Below are 17,356 nucleotides of genomic sequence, written 5' to 3'. Positions count from 1 at the left end.
TTCCTCATCATCCAACTTCGCTGTACATTCACTGACTTCACCTCTCTCAAAGACCATCACTTTACTCTTTCCTACATTCACCTTTAGATTCCGTTTCTTACGCACTCTTCCAAACTCATCCACCAAGCCTTGTAGCTCCCCTTCGTCTTCATTCAACAACACAGTATCATCTGCAAACAACAGTACAGGGAGTTTCCAAACACTATCCTCTCTCACCAGGGCCACTCCAACATCCACTACCCTACCTTGTACCTCATTTATTACCCCATCCATGTACAGATTGAACAACCATGGAGACATGACACATCCCTGTTTCAACGCAACCTTCAAAGAGAAAAATTCACTCAGTTCACCATCCACACGCACTGCAGCCTTAGCACCATCATACATACTCTTCACAGCATTCAACAATTTCCCATCTACTCCATATATTCTTAATACTTTCCACAATCCTTGTCTACCCACCCTGTCATATGCTTTCTCCAAATCCATGAAAGCCGCCTACAACTTCTTTCCCTTCTCTAGAAACTTTTCCACTAAAGATCTAAGAATGAATATCTGATCTACACAACCTCTTCCCTTCCTAAAGCCTCCCTGTTCTTCTCCAACTAATTTCTCTGTTCTTTCTCTAACTCTGTCAATAAGTATCCTACCATACACTTTTCCTATTATACTAAGAAGACAAATGCCCCTGTGATTACCACACACTTCTTTTTCCCCTTTTCCTTTGTACAAGGGAATAATTATACCTGACTTCCAATCCTCCGGGACTCTACCTTCCTCCCAGGCCAATCTGCACATCTTCCACATCCATTCTACTACTATCTCTCCCCCATGCTTCAGCATTTCACCACACACTCCATCAATTCCTGGGGCTTTCCCCAATTTAACTTTCTTCATTGCTTCCACAACTTCTATCCTACTGATTTCTTCCTGTCTTCTCACCTCCCTCTTTCTCCCAGCCATTCCCCAGCCACTTATACTCGCATTACTTCCACCCTGTATGTTCAACAATTCCTTAAAGTGTTCTCTCCATCTGCTCACTTTTTCTCCCTTCTCCACTAGTAATCTACCATATTTATCTTTCACTCCCCTGCTAACCTCACTTTCACCTTGTCTTACTCTCTTCATCTCTTTCCAGAACATTTTCTTACAGTCCCTCCACTTTACACTCAAATTCCTTCCAAATTCCTCATCCACTCTCTTCCTAATCTCTCTTACTAATCTTTTCACCTCTCTCTTTCTTTCTGCATATAACTCTCTCTTCCGCCTCTCAACTTCTTCCACGCCCCTATTTCTCATCCATTCATTGTATGCTTTCTTCTTTTGTGCCACAGCCTGTCTCACCTCTTCTGTCCACCACGCCGTTCCCTGCACCCCCCTCCGTCTTCTCTTCCTCCCACACACCACATCAGATGCTGCACATATTTATTCTGTAAATATCCTGCACACACCTTCCACGTCCCCCATCTGCTCCAATTCATATTTGCCCAATCGTTCCTCCACTTCTCTCTTATACTCTGCCTTTTTCTCATCCTCTTGTAACCTTTCCACTCTCCTTGCAACTACTCCTTCCTCTCGTCTTTCCCTTCTTCTATTCCTCCATCTTACTTGGATCCTAATTCTGGCCACCACCAAGTAGTGGTCAGAAAGTCCACTCCCCCAACCTCTATAAGCTCTTGCATCCATTACACATCTTCGCATCCATTCATCCACACACACATAATCAATCATTGTCTTCCTTTCATTCAGTTCACTACCCACCCTTCTCATCACTCGCCATGTATACCTGTGGATCATTTTATGCCTGAAGAGGGTATTGGCTATCACCAACCCCCCTCCCAGCACAAATGTCCACTAACGCACTGCCATTCTCATCTATCTCAGCAGGCACACCCCACTCACCAACTATTCCATCTACCTTCACATTCCCTACTTTACCATTCATATCACCGATCAAAAACACTTTCTCATTCCTTCCAAACTTTTCCATGCACACTTCCACATTTGTCCAGAACTCTTCTCTCACTCTGCTAGCACGATCTTGTGTTGGCCCATACACACACACAATCGCCCACATTTGTATTCCAACTTTCAACTTTACCCACACAATCCTTGACCCAACTGATCCATACTGTCTTATGTTCTTCTTCCATCTTTTACTCACAACTATACATACTCCTTCCTTTGCCCTCTCATTCTCACCTACTCCTGCACATATACCCCATCCATACTCCCATTCTCTCACACTTTCTCCTCCCTATTTTGTTTCAGTTATTCCACATACATCCACTTTCGCACCCTCAAGCACCTGGACAATCTCTCTCTCTTTCACCTCATCATTCGCTCCTCTGACATTCCATGTTGCCATTACCAAGTCCTTTGTCCTGTCCTGGGTCGTCATCTTTAGGTCAGTCCTTGTCCGAGGCTTCTTGTTTGTTTTTTTTAATTAGTTGTTTTCTGGGGAGGGGCACTAACCCTCCCACTCATAGAAATTTGTGATTTACATTCTCTCCACCAATAAAGCATATCCTCTTACAGTGCTACTCTCCCTGTCCTGCTCCACCTCCCAAACCTATAATACACCCCTTTATGCACATACGATTCATTTTTTTCCCTTTCTCTGATACACCTTACCGACCTCCCTTCACACGTCTGCTTCCCTCAGCTTCCTCCACCACCCACCACTCTCCTACCCATTACTTTCCACCAATCCTACGCTCGTCTGATCTGATGGGATGGTTATTTTGAAAGCAAACGCACTCATCGGTCACATACAGTACGTGCGTCCTGCCGACACAGCTATCAAGCGGCATAACCGTCAACCAGCAATCTGTCAAAGAGATATCAGCCGAAATGGACGGTTCGCCTATCAACTCAGAGATTTAGGGCCACCCTTAGGGGACTTTGCACTGGGTGATAAACCATTGGTTTCCTATAAGCCAAGAAAAACTTCCTAAGCTGAGTGGTAACCATATCAAACCTACTTGTTCCCTAGTGTTAGAAAGAATAAAGTGGGTTGGTGGAGGGTTAATGTCCCGCCCTTATAAATAGCAAATCAAAAGTACAAGCACAAAATCTCGGACCCGGACGGATGCACAGTTGACGACGAAGGACCAGACATGGGACACGCTGAGTGGCAACGTGAAATGTGGGAAATGAGAATGATGAGCAGAAAAAATGGAAAATCGTGCACATGCTTGAGGATGCCACAGTGAATATATATGGGCTGACTAAGATCGAACATAGGAGTGAGTGTGCAAGAAGGTGTGAGTATGGACTGGGTGCATGCGATGGAATGAATGAGAATGAGAGAGCACAGAGGGGGTGTAGGCACTGCTGTATGCGAGAGATGGAAGGAGAGTATTAGTGAGTGTGGATCAGTTGGATTTCGGATTGTACGAGAAAGAATGAAAATGGGAAATATGTGTAAGAGAGTGTCTGTAAGTACACTCCAGCAGAGGACTGAGGGGCTACAGTGAAAGCTGACCTCCGGGCGAATGTGGAAGCGTGTCTGGTAACAGATAAGAGAAAAGGGAGGATGTTTTTGAATGAATATATGAATGAAAAAGCGGTGTAGATCGGGTGGTTGGTGAGTAGAGTGTTCCCACGTAAGTGAATGGGATGGGTAGTGCTCTGGTGGACAATTGTGTGGGGAAATAGCTTTGCAATAGTCAATAACTTCTTTAGGCTAAAAATTATCCACCCTTATACAAGGCGAATGATAAAGAGAATGAGTGGTGAACTGGATGAACGAAAGGCAATAATTGATTATGTATGTGTGGGTGATCTAATGAGATCTGTGCTGGACAATAGATTGTACAGAGTTTGGAAGTGCGGATTGTTTGATAACTGCAAAAACAATGGCTGAACAGCGATAAAGTAAGACAGGAGGAAGCAGATCCTACAAAGAGCGCAGAAAGGCCACATGAGGAAGAAAAACGTGGAATACTAGAGAGAAGTTGGGAAGCAACTGGGTAGATACAATTTGAAGCAGATGGAAGAGATGGAAGGCATGTGTTCACAGAAGAACCTTATCTAGCGTGTGAGGTAATATGTGGGACGTAATGGTGTTAAAAGAGCAGCATGGTGTCATGAAGAAGTCAAACGAACTGTGAAAGAGATGAAAATATATAGTGTCAGGATGGGAAATAGAAGAATGGTGGATGTGGTGACGGAAAAGAATGTCATATGTATAGAAGATGAGAGAGAGGAAAAGACTAGGAAGAGATAAAAAAAAAAAAAGTGCATGATGAGTGTGGAAGAAATCTGTGTGTAAAATGGAGGAAATTTTATGAAAATGTCTCGGAAGAAACTCAAGAAAGTAAGGCAGGGGCGAAATATAATAAGGGAAAAATACGAGTGAAGAGAGAGAATGAGGAGGAGAAAGTATTTTAAAGAAAATGGAATTGTTGAAGTTACAGAACTTAAGTAGATTAGGTATAATGGTTGGAGAATGGCTGGGAGAAAAAAGGGAGGCAAGAAGGGAGGAAGAGATCAGTACAATGGAAGTATATGAGGGAATGATGAGAGGCAAAATGGAGAAAGCACCAGGAATTTATAGAGTGTGGTGAAATGTTTAAAAACGATGTGGTGGTAATGAGAGAATGGATATGCAAGATGTGCACATTGGACTGGAAAGAAAGTAGGACCCCAGAGGATTGGACACCAGATACAATAGTTCCGCTGTGCAAAGGAAAACGGAAAAAAGAGGTGTTGGGGACTCATAAGGATATTTGTTTTCCCACCGTAATAGGAAAAAAATATATTGGTAGGATACTAATTGACAGAGTTTAGGACACTCCAAGAAATTGGCTGGTGAAGAAAATGGAGTTTTAGGAAGAGTGGAGGTTGCGTAGATAAGATACTCGTTCCAAAATGTTTAGTGGGAAAGTCTCTAGAGAAGAAAAGAAGTTGTATACGGCCTTCATGGATGTGGAAAAAGTACAGTATAAGAAAGAGCACATAAGCAAAAAAATAGAAGGACTTGAAAATGTATGAAGAGGGGATCTTGTTCAATGTTACCAAGAGTATGTACGAGGGTGCTAGGACTGAAGTGCGGGTGAAGAGTGAAATAAGCCAGTTGTTTGATCTGAATGGTGGATTAAAATACGGCTGTATCATCATCTTTTCATGGTTGGTATATATATATATATATATATATATATATATATATATATATATATATATATATATATATATATATATATATATACATATATATATATCAAAACGCCTAAATCACGTAAGGGGTGGCCACAAACAAATCACATCCAAGTCTCCCTATTCCCGGCCCTGCCATTCGCTGTTCTCCCTTTTCACTGTCTTCCCTCCGACTTACACCCCATTCTCTCATATACCTCTCTTCTCCACCCCTCCATCTTACTCTCGGTCTGCCCCCCTCCCCTACCTCCACCTCATTCACATACACTCTCCTCGTTAGTATTCCACTCTTCTTCCTCTCCACATGGCCAAACCACCTCAATGAATTTCTCCTACCGATTTCTACCACCACATCCGCACCACAACGCTCCTTCAGTTCCTCATTTTTCAGTTTGTCTTTCCAGGCAACTCCACATACTCCTCTCAAATAAATCATTTCTACTGCTCTCACGCTTCACTTGTGTCCCTCCAACAAGGTCCAAGCTTCGCTTCCATACGTTAGAGTTGGTATCACAATACTATAATGCAGTGACTCTTTATTTCCATGCTAACTTCCCTATTTCTTATCACTGCCTTCAGTGAACCAGCAACCTTTCTTCCCTGTTTTACTCTTTCAAGCACTTCATCCTCCAAACGTCCATTCTTGCTCATCACACTACCCAAGCACTTAAATACTCTCGCATTTTCCATTTCCTCCTCATCCAGCCTCGCTGTGCATTCAGTGACTTCATTTCTCTCGAAGACCATAGCTTTACTCTTCCCTACTTCAACTTTAGATTTCGTTTCTTACACACTCTGACAAACTCATTCACGAAGACTTGCAGCTTCCCTTCGTCTTCACATAACAATACAGTATAATCTGCAAACAACAGTACAGGATGGTTCCAAATGCTGCCCTCTCTCATTAAGGTAGCTCCAACATCGACTGCCCTACCTACCTTGTATCTCTTTTATAACTCCATCCATATACACACTGAACAACCATGAAGACATGACACTTCCCTGTTTCAGTCCAACATTCAGATAGAAAAATTCACTGTTCACAATCCACATGCACTGCAGCCTTAGCGTCGTCATACATTCTCTTCACGGTATTCAGCAACCTACCACTTACTCCATTATCTATCTATCTATCTATCTATATCTATATCAATATCAATATCTATCTATCTATCTATCTATGTCTATATCTATCTATCTATCTATCTATCTATCTATCTATCTGTCCATGTATCTGTCTATCTATCTATCTATCTATATACAGTATATATATATACAGTATATATATATATATATATATATATATATATATATATATATATATATATATAATCAAGGGAATTATGACAGAGATAAAAGGTAGGGCAGTGGAAGTAGGAATGTTTTTAGAGAGAGAGGGATCGATTTGGAAACTTCCTATACTACTGATTGCTGATTATACTGAATTTCTAAATGAAGATTAATATGAGCTTCAAGGCAGAGTGAATTAGTTTGAATGTGAATGTCTGTATAAGGAACGAAATCTAAAAGTAAATGCAGATAAGTAAAGTCATGGTCTTTAAAAAAATGAAGTCACAAAACGCAAAGCGATGCTGAATGGTTGGGAAATAGAAAATGTAAACGCACTGTCGCATTTGGATAGTGTGATGAGTAAGGACGGAAGTTTAAAGGAAGAGGTGCATCAAAGGGATACTGCGGAGAAGAGATGTTGCTGGTTCACTGAAAGCAGCGATAAGGATTAAGTAAGTGAGTATGGATGTAAAATAATGAGTGGAGATTAGGTTCGGGTTAGTTGAACCACATATTCAACGTAGCTACTCAAATTAGTAGTCTTGCTTTCTTGGGGTACTTGGTTCATACATACAAGAGAATATATTGAACAGATTTTGATCTACATCTCTCAAGACTAGACCCAGAAGGGATTCGAAGGGCTCGGACAAACTCCTCTTTCCTCATGGGGGGCGACAAACTTATGCTCAAAAATGAAAATATCTTTTTGAATGAATCCGTCGTTTTTACAATAATTTTTATTGATAATATTATAGGGAAGCTCATGGTCGTTTTGGGGAATATCTAGCCATGTTAAAGGAGATCTCCGTCTCTCAGCCAGATGTGCGTACAGTGACTCTCCTCTCTTCCTTCCTCATAAACTCTTTCGGGCAGACACACTATCTCATCTACATACAATCACACCTACACCCACACAGGACTTTACACTCAGAAATAATCTCTCTCTCTCTCTCTCTCTCTCTCTCTCTCTCTCTCTCTCACACACACACACACACACACACACACACACACACACACATTGAACATCCATCTTTCCGATCATTCATACTCATCCTCACTCTACCTTCGCCATCACATTCATCCTTCCTTCCATTATAGTTTCTTCCCTCACACATCCTCTCAACTCACTTCCTTCTCCTCTGTTGATTCCACATATACACTTCTTCAGCATACTCATCCCCCTTCACATCAACCTAGACTTTCTTCTCTCAGTATTCTTCCTTTCCTTCCTTGAAACAATATGCTCTTCTTCACACTCCTACTTCCTCACACACACTCTTCCTTCCCATTCTCCTCTTTTCTCAGACAATTTTCTCAATACGCATTCTCAGTTGCAAACTATCTTACCTCCTCGCAATCATGATTTTTTACAGTCTCTTTTTCAACAGACTCCATTTCACATTAGGATATTTCGTAATGCTAAGTAATCTTATCACATAACACATTTTATGTATTTTGTGAGTGAATAATAGGCTGTAATTACACATAGCTGTCACCATAAGAACCAACTGTGATATCCAGTAGGAGAGTTTTGAGATACAAAATATTTCTGCAACTCTAAGAGGGAAATTTTAAAACACACCTTTTTCAAAGTTCCCTTTCCCTCCATGTACGTTATATAGTATTACTGGTAACATGTTATCACGGTGAGTGTACGAATTTCGTGTAGATTCGTCTGTGTATAGTTGTCACGAGGTTTTTAAAATATCACGGTGTTTTTAAAATATCTGCTAAGTATTATTTAATTGTAATAATATTCAATAATATTGAAGAGCAGAGAAATTGATTGTCTTGCTACATCAAGCAACGATTACTTTACGCTGGCTTGTGCACGATTCTCTGAGAACGAGAATTTATAAACTTTCTCAACAGTACACAGCAGAGACTAATTACTCACAAATGCTGAATTAGTACTGTTAGCCTCTGGAGAAAGTTACTTCACCCCTGACAATAAATAACTAATACTAATAATAATAACAGGTCCTTGCTGATGCTTAACTCCTGGCACAACGGATTTTAAGTTAATACAACAAGACTGGTCTAAGCACCAGTTATGAATAATAAAACGTGTATGCAAGCTAGGAGCTATGTGGGAAATAAGCTTAGTTATGGAGAAATGAAACAAGAGTTTACTTTACATTAAGCTCAAGAAAAAGAACTGTTAAATTTATTGATTACAAAAAAATAAATTTAACGTTACATTTCAAATCAAATCAATGAGACCGCACTCACTCACTCACACAAAAGCTAAATACTTACGCCTAGGAAAAACACCTTAACTAAACTCTTAAGACTACGAAAATACAAAAAGGAAATACTATAGTCGATGAATGCTTTGTATCACCAAGGTGGGAGTACTGGAGACTGTGATCTTGTGGAGCTTGGGTGCTAGCTGACCTCTCCTCTCACACTTCTGGAGCACAGGACCTCTCTCCGTCAAAGCAACAACTAGACTGAGTAAGTCGTGGGAACAAAAGGGGAGCAGTAGGCCACATTTATCTAACAGTCAAGTGAGCGAAACGCGCCCAAAACAAATCACTCGGCGGAAGCACTAATGTCTCACACAAAGACGATAACGTATGACACTGAAAAATTGATTTGACAAAGCTTCCGTCCGAATGAGCGGTTAACTGAACGATAAACAGTGAGTTTTCCACTAATAGTTCGTGGCTTCTCACAAAAGGGTAATGTCGCGAATTTGATTCGTGACATTACGCCCCTACAAAATTAAATTTTTTCCTTATGGGAAAAAATTTGTGGATATATATATATATGTACACATCCTAAGTCATTCACACAAGATTCACACTGTGGTGTGTATGCTATCCTGCTACAGGAGAAAGTCACAGTCGCCAGTGAGCGAAAAAACCTCGTATTTACGTTAATAGAAGCAAGCTTGAGGGAAAAACTCTGTGACGACAGTGAGAATCCTGTACTCAGGTCAAACTGAGCAAAAAGTTGCTACATTTACACTGACAACTAATTGTTGTGTAGCATGGTGTATGTAGTACACGGTGTAGGTGTGACAGTTGTAGTGTAACTGTACCTACGTGTAAAATGACACAGTAAATAATAATATGGCGACGACGAAGGCAGGAGAGAAGAGGCGGCAGCGTGCGGCAGACGATCAGCTGGTCTGCACAGCAAAACTGCTACACCCATTGCTGAACCTGCAAAACCAATTAAGGTGGAGCATCAAAAGTGTCAGTGAGACAAAATTCTTATTAAGTTACAATTACTCTCTCTGCCTAGCAATCAGTACATGCTACGAAAAATACGCTCTGGCCGAAAAATACAAGTGACAGCCTAAGCTTCGTACATTCGAGGTTGCCATTAATTATAGCACACGATTAGTGTCGGCAAGTTGAGAATCCTTGTGCAAACTCGGGTCTTCCATAGCCTCAAGTCGCCTCTGTGGAGTTCTCACTTCCCCCTTAACCTACAGTACTTATATTAGTATCGGGGAACTGAGAATCCTTGTGCAAACTCGGGTCTTCCATAGCCTCAAGTCACCTCTGTGGAGTTCTCACTTCCCCCTTAACCTACAGTACTTATATTAGTATCGGGGAACTGAGAATCCTTGTGCAAACTCGGGTCTTCCATAGCCTCAAGTTGCCTCTGCGGAATTCTCACTTCCCCCTTAACCTACAGTACTTATATTAGTATCGGGGAGCTGAGAATCCTTGTGCAAACTCGGGTCTTCCATAGCCTCGAGTTGCCTCTGCGGAGTTCTCTCTCGAACTTCCCCCTTAACCTACAGTACTTATATTAGTATCAGGGAGCTGAGAATCCTTGTGCAAACTTGGGTCTTCCATAGCCTCAAGTCGCCTTTGCGGAGTTCTCACTTCCCCCTTAACCTACAGTACTTATATTAGTATCAGGGAGCTGAGAATCCTTGTGCAAACTTGGGTCTTCCATAGCCTCAAGTCGCCTTTGCGGGGTTCTCTCTCGAACTTCCCCCTTAACCTACAGTGCACGTGTATGTACAGGCCCTGGGCATACTGTGTCCTGTGGGGCCAACAAGTGAGACGTCAGGTCTACACTTTTGACTGGGAACCAGGCTGGTCCTTGGATTACTCAAATCTCTGAGGATGCCTATCACGGAACCCAGCATACAACAACTGCTCATGTTAGTCAGCAGTTAGCAGGCGAGACATCAGGTCTGCACCTACGTTATCACTTCCCTTGATGTATCTCACAACAAGGTTAAACTGCTGTAAATACAGTGTCCAGCGTGTCAATCTTGCATTAGCCGTCTTGGTCGTGCTAAGACTAGTGAGTGGCATATGGTCAGTTTCCAGAACAAATGATGCCCCAAATAAATAATAATAATATTTTTTAACACCATCAACCACAGCCAAGAGTTCCTTCTCAACAGTACTGTAATTCTTCTCGGCGGGTTTTAGCCTACGGCTGTGGTATGCCACTGGGAAGATTCCACCTTCCGATTCCTGCATCAATACGGCACCTACTCCATCTTGTGAAGCATCAGTGCGCAGTATGAAAGGTTTGCTGGAATCAGGCAACTGCAAGATAGGCTCCTTGCACAACATATTCTTGAGGGTGGCAAAAGATCTCTCTTGCGCTTCTCCCCATGCTTTGGTGTTTGGAGCATATTTCCGTAGCACTTCGTACAACGGTTGGGCAATGAGAGCAAAGTTGGGAATAAAACTCCTATAATATCCCACTAGGCCAAGAAATGCCCTAACCTGTTTCTTGGTCACGGGTCTCGGGGCTTCTTTAACCTTCCTGATCTTGTCACCCTGACACCTGCAGTGATTGTTGCCAACAATATGACCGAGGAACTCCACCTCACTGTGAGCAATCTTGCATTTGCTAGGCTTCACAGTCATGTTGAAACTCTGGAGTCTACTGAAGACAATTTCCAAGAGTCTGAGGTGCTCCTCCAATGTGGCGGAATGAACGAGGACATCGTCAACGAACATCTCTACTCCTACAATACCATGGAGCACTTGTCTCATGGCACGATTGAATACTGCTGGGGAATTGGTAAGTCCAAATGGGAGGACTTTATACTGGTACAACCCCCTAGGAGTAGCAAAAGCAGTGAACTGACGACTCTTAGGATGAAGGGGAATCTGGAAGAATCCCTTCGCTAGGTCGAACTTCGTGAAATATCGTGACCCTGCCAGCTTGGAGAAGATGGCAATATGGTCACCCATTGGCTCAGCATCCACTTTGGTGATTGCATTGAGCCTTCTATAGTCGCCACAAATCCTGACTCCACCATCTTTCTTGTGGACTACTACCATCGGACTACAGTAAGGAGATGAGGACTTTTCGATAATGCCTGCAGTCTCCATGTCAGCAATTTCCCTATCTACTGCACCCTGTAGTCGCATGGGAATCGGATATGGCTTAACCTTTATAGGAGCATTGCTGGTCAACTCAATTTTATGACACGCAACCTTTGCAAGTCTAGGTTGGTCTGAGAAGACATCAGCATACTGACAGAGCAGTGACCATAAGGCATTTTGGTCCCCTACTGCTAAGTCAGGGTTAAGTAAAACATCTCCGACAGTCTCTTCCTGATGGGACTGAGCGGTTAAGGGCTTGTCATCATGGTCATCAGCTGGGATCACCGCAGCTGCCCCGGTTTCTTCCAGTGGCTGGTCACTATCATCAGCTACTCGTAGGCCAGTCTCCTCGGGGTCTGACTCATGATAAGCCTTCAACATGTTAATGTGGAACCTTTTACGAAGATTCCCCATCTGTATTATGTAGTTGAGGTCTGAAATGCGCTCTACTACATCGAATGGACCCTTCCACTGCACCAACAACTTGTTCTGGGCAGTGGGGAGTAATACCAAGCATTTATCGCCTGGACTAAACTTCCGAAGCTTTGCCTTCTTATCGTAATAAGCCTTTTGAACTTCACGTGCCTTGATCAGTTCTTCCTTAGCTAACTCGCACGTCGACTGGAGGCAGTCAGCCAAATCAAGGACGTAGGTGTAGGTGGTCTTGACTTCAGGGTCGGGTTCTTCATCGTCCCATAACTCACGAAGGACTTGAAGTGGGCCCCGGACCGACCTCCCATACACCAGTTCAAAGGGTGAGAATTTCAATGAATGCTGTGGGGCTTCTCGATAAGCAAATAGAAGAGGAGCAATGAACCGCGGCCATTCCTTTGGCTGTTCGGCGGTCATGCGCCTCAACATCTTGAGAGTTCCATTGAACCTCTCACACAACCCGTTACACATGGGATGATACGGCGTAGTTCGTAAGCCTCGGATGGACAGCAACCTGAACGTTTCGTTCATCATTGCCGAAGTGAACTGCGAACCCCGGTCGCTTAAGACCTCCTTAGGGATACCTATACGACAGAACACTTCAATTAATGCCTCAGCAACAGTGACGGCCTCTATATTCTTAAGGGCCACGGCTTCAGGCCACCGTGTGCTGAAATCAACTATAGTGAGGATATACTTTGATCCATCACTAGCCCTAGGAGAGATTGGCCCAACTATGTCAACTGCTACTCTCTCGAACGGTTCAGAGATTATGGGCATTGGCTTCAATGGCGCAGGACGGACACGTCCCTGGTCAGTGGTACGCTGACACACATCACAAGAACGTACGAGCCTCGTTATTTCCCGTCCCATTCCTGGCCAGAAAAAGTCAGCATGGATGCGGTCAGAGGTCTTCTTTTGACCCATGTGACCTCCCATCGCTGAACAGTGACCTAATTCAAACACTGCTCGGCGATACTTTGCAGGAACGACAAACTGCAGTCGAACCTCACCCTGGGGTGTCTGTGACTCACGGTACAGCCATCCTCGCTTACGAAGGAACCTGGCTTGTCCTCCCCGTGAATACTTGATCACTTTACCCTCCAGCTTCTTGCGCACTGAGGCAAGTGTCGAGTCAGTCTGTTGCTCTTGGACAACATCTTGACTACGAATCAGATCTTGCGGCGTTGCGACGGTCAACGGAGTGACGCGATTTGGAGCCTTGGCCATGGCTCGTGTTATCGCAGCAGCCGAAGTCTGAGTAGCAACATCTACGGCACAACTATTTTTGATGCCAGGTATGTTGCCTAATATGAGGTCAAATAGAGGTTCTGGCATGACAACTGCAAGTGTCGTACCAGTACAAAATGGAGATGCCACCTGGATACGTGCCTCAGGGAACAATCTCACTGATCCATCAATAAGTCTAACTTGGATCTGTCGACCTGTATACTCATCAGGCCGAACTAAACTCTGCTTAACAGAGCAACCTGAGGAACCATTGTCCCTCAGGACATTTACAGAAACACCTCCCACAGACCCTGGCTGAACAAGAAAGGCAGTGTTGCTGGTGGAAGGGTCTGAGGAGGTAGCAGCCAGTCATTCATGAGACTGCGGAACAACCGATGCAGCAAACGTGGCGCCCTGGGAACTAGGTGTCTGAGGAGAGTTCATGGTCGGAGGGGGACTTGTGAACTGTTGGGAAGTACCTGTACTGGTAGAGATGGCACCACCGGGTACTTGTGGAATGAAGGCTGCATTTGCCTCCTGCCTCCGATACACTAATTGACCTGACTGAGGGTTATGTGGCTTGTCCTTGTATTGCTGCTGCTGCTGCTTGGGGAACTGCTGCTGGTTGGGGTGCTTGTTGTACCGCTTCCAAGCAGGCTGCTGTGTATTTTGCCCCTGGTCCTTCTGTGGTTTGCTTGGACCTTGGCCATTACTCTGAGAACGGCCTTGGTGCTGGGATTCAGTCTTAGACGGCTTCCCAGACTTGGCAGTATCTTTTCTGCTCCAGGTGTTTTGCTTACGAGTTTGATACCCGTATGCAGTAAAGAATGCGTCAGCCTTTTCTGCCATTTGGCTGGCATCTTTCACCTGGCAGATCTTAAGCTGTGCTATGAGCTCAGCAGGCCACGACCTCTCTAGCTGTGTACGCAGCATAAGGTCAATTTATCCCCTCACACGTGGAAGGAGTTTCATCTTTCTCCATCCACTCATTTAAGTAAGCTGTGAGACGATCAAGGAACTGAACAGCTGTCTCCTTGTCTTGGAGACGAGCTCGCATGAACTGAACTTTGGCGTTGTCTACTGTGAGACCATATGCCTTAATGAGTGCAGCTTTCATCATCTCATATGTGAGATTGTCTCCACGAATTCTGTGGAGAATATCGAGGGCAGGGCCCTCAAATAGGCTAAGAAACTGAAGCCGCTTAGCTGCCTCATCCAGTTGATACATGTCTGCCATGTCCTCAAAACGAGCTATGTACTGCTCGATTCGCTCGCTTTCCTTGTATGAAGGAAGCTTGATGCGTGGGGTCGCCAGGACATGTGCAGGGAGAACGCTCGTGGAGCTTGGACCAACTGCACCAGACGTGTCTGAAGCCAAGGAATCTCGCTTGAGCTTCATCATTTCATATTCGTGTTTTTCACGTGCTTCTCGCTCGGCACGTTCGTGCTCTCGTTCTCTGTCTCGTTGTTCACGCTCGTATTCGCGCTGTTCACGCTCGTATTCGCGCTCTTTCTCACGCTGCTCTTGTTCATATGCACGCTCTCTTTCACGTTGTTCGCGCTGTTCTCGCTCGTATTCACGCTGAATCTTACCCTCTTCACGGGCATCATTCTCGCGCTGCTGCTCCTGATTATGCCGTGAGAGTATATACTCTTTAATTTCGGTTGGGTCTGTAAGACCCATATCTTTGGCTTCCTGTAAAAATACAGCGGTAGCCATGGCGCTAATTTACTAAGCAAACCGAAACTGAGTACTGACTGCTTCGCAAACGAATGCTAATAACACAAATAAAGAATACAGACACAAGCTAGTGGTGACCAGTCTAATCTAGTTAACTGGCAAAGAATAAATAAAAAATGTAAATGACTGGGAAGACTCAATAATAAACACAATGGGTACGGCGACTTCCCAGGAGCGAATAAAATCGTCTGACGTTACCAAGAATAAACCAGAGTTAAGTACTCTATTGATTAATAAAGCAAAATTCACTTGCTAAATTAACGGTAAACACCAGTAAACTTGTGCCTATAAACTTTAATGATAAATACCTAAATATGAACGAGTGAGCACTATCTCGTGAATAGCTTTAGAGCTAGGAGTTAATATCCTGGAATGAGGTCGCCAATTGTCACGGGGTTTTTATAATATCACGGTGTTTTTAAAATATCTGCTAAGTATTATTTAATTGTAATAATATTCAATAATATTGAAGAGCAGAGACAATGATTGTCTTGCTACATAAAGCAATGATTACTTTACGCTGGCTTGTGCACGATTCTCTGAGAACGAGAATTTATAAACTTTCTCAACAGTACACAGCAGAGACTAATTACTCACAAATGCTGAATTAGTACTGTTAGCCTCTGGAGAAAGTTAATTCACCCCTGACAATAAATAACTAATACTAATAATAATAACAGGTCCTTGCTGATGCTTAACTCCTGGCACAACGGATTTTAAGTTAATTCAACAAGACTGGTCTAAGCACCAGTTATGAATAGTAAAACGTGTATGCAAGCTAGGAGCTATGTGGGAAATAAGCTTAGTTATGGAGAAATGAAACAAGAGTTTACTTCATATTAAGCTCAAGAAAAAGAACTGTTAAATTTATTGATTACAAAAAAATAAATTTAACGTTACATTTCAAATCAAATCAATGAGACCGCACTCACTCACTCACACAAAAGCTAAATACTTACGCCTAGGAAAAAACACCTTAACTAAACTCTTAAGACTACGAAAATACAAAAAGGAAATACTATAGTCGATGAATGCTTTGTATCACCAAGGTGGGAGTACTGGAGACTGTGATCTTGTGGAGCTTGGGTGCTAGCTGACCTCTCCTCTCACACTTCTGGAGCACAGGACCTCTCTCCGTCAAAGCAACAACTAGACTGAGTAAGTCGTGGGAACAAAAGGGGAGCAGTAGGCCGCATTTATCTAACGGTCAAGTGAGTGAAACGCGCCCAAAACAAATCGTTTGGCGGAAGCACTAATGTCTCACGCAAAGACGATAACGTATGACACTGAAAAATTGATTTGACAAAGCTTCCGTCCGAATGAGCGGTTAACTGAACGATAAACAGTGAGTTTTCCACTAATAGTTCGTGGCTTCTCACAAAAGGGTAATGTCGCGAATTTGATTCGTGACAATAGTCTTGTTTACGTAGCTTTAGCGATAATAACACGAGTCGTCTTCTTTCAATAAATTCATGCCGTTGCCAGATCATTCCAGTCAAGGGTGGACTTCTCGAACTCGAGGGAGTAGATATTGTCTTCCTTCATCCTTCATTGATAAAATATCTTCGAAGTTAAATGAAGTCGTCGGGCAGACGCAAAAGCAACATAAAACAAGATGTTACTGAAGAAGAAATTAACACAATACTGTTCTATTCCATAAGAGACCAGAGGGTATGTTAGTCCTTGTATCTCCCAAGTACAACATGTGTGCGTTGATGTATGCCTTCAGGCACATAGCTGCTGTTTTCTCCCATTTAATATCAAAGCAGTAATGTCTTCAATTGAAAGGAGCGTTATGAGACACCTAGGGGAATGCTATGTCGATGAGGGTAATGTCGTGAGGAGATGAATGCTAGAATGAGGTTTGTGCCGGACTCGGGAGCTTGGCATGAGATGGTTCCCCGCCCAGGCTTACATAATCGATTAGGGCTCAAGCATCTCGAAAATGGCCATATGCTGAATCAAGGCTCCAGCATGATTCCACAAACTTGGTCTTAAGTTGAGGGCCTGGGGTAAACCCTCCATTGTTTTCAAATCAACCAACAACGTTCCCTACCTTTTATTTTCAAAAATTTCGAATAGACAAGACAAAGTAACGGGGATCGAATATGTTGAGTAAGGGCACTTATGGACAGAGAATGTGTGTGTGTGTGTGTGTGTGTGTGTGTGTGTGTGTGTGTGT

Source organism: Coenobita brevimanus, chromosome 90 (assembly GCF_032717465.1).
Source record: "Coenobita brevimanus isolate Jiangsu-jjx chromosome 90, ASM3271746v2, whole genome shotgun sequence".
Classification (NCBI taxonomy): Eukaryota; Metazoa; Arthropoda; class Malacostraca; order Decapoda; family Coenobitidae; genus Coenobita; species Coenobita brevimanus.
Note: the sequence above shows the minus strand (reverse complement) of the source record.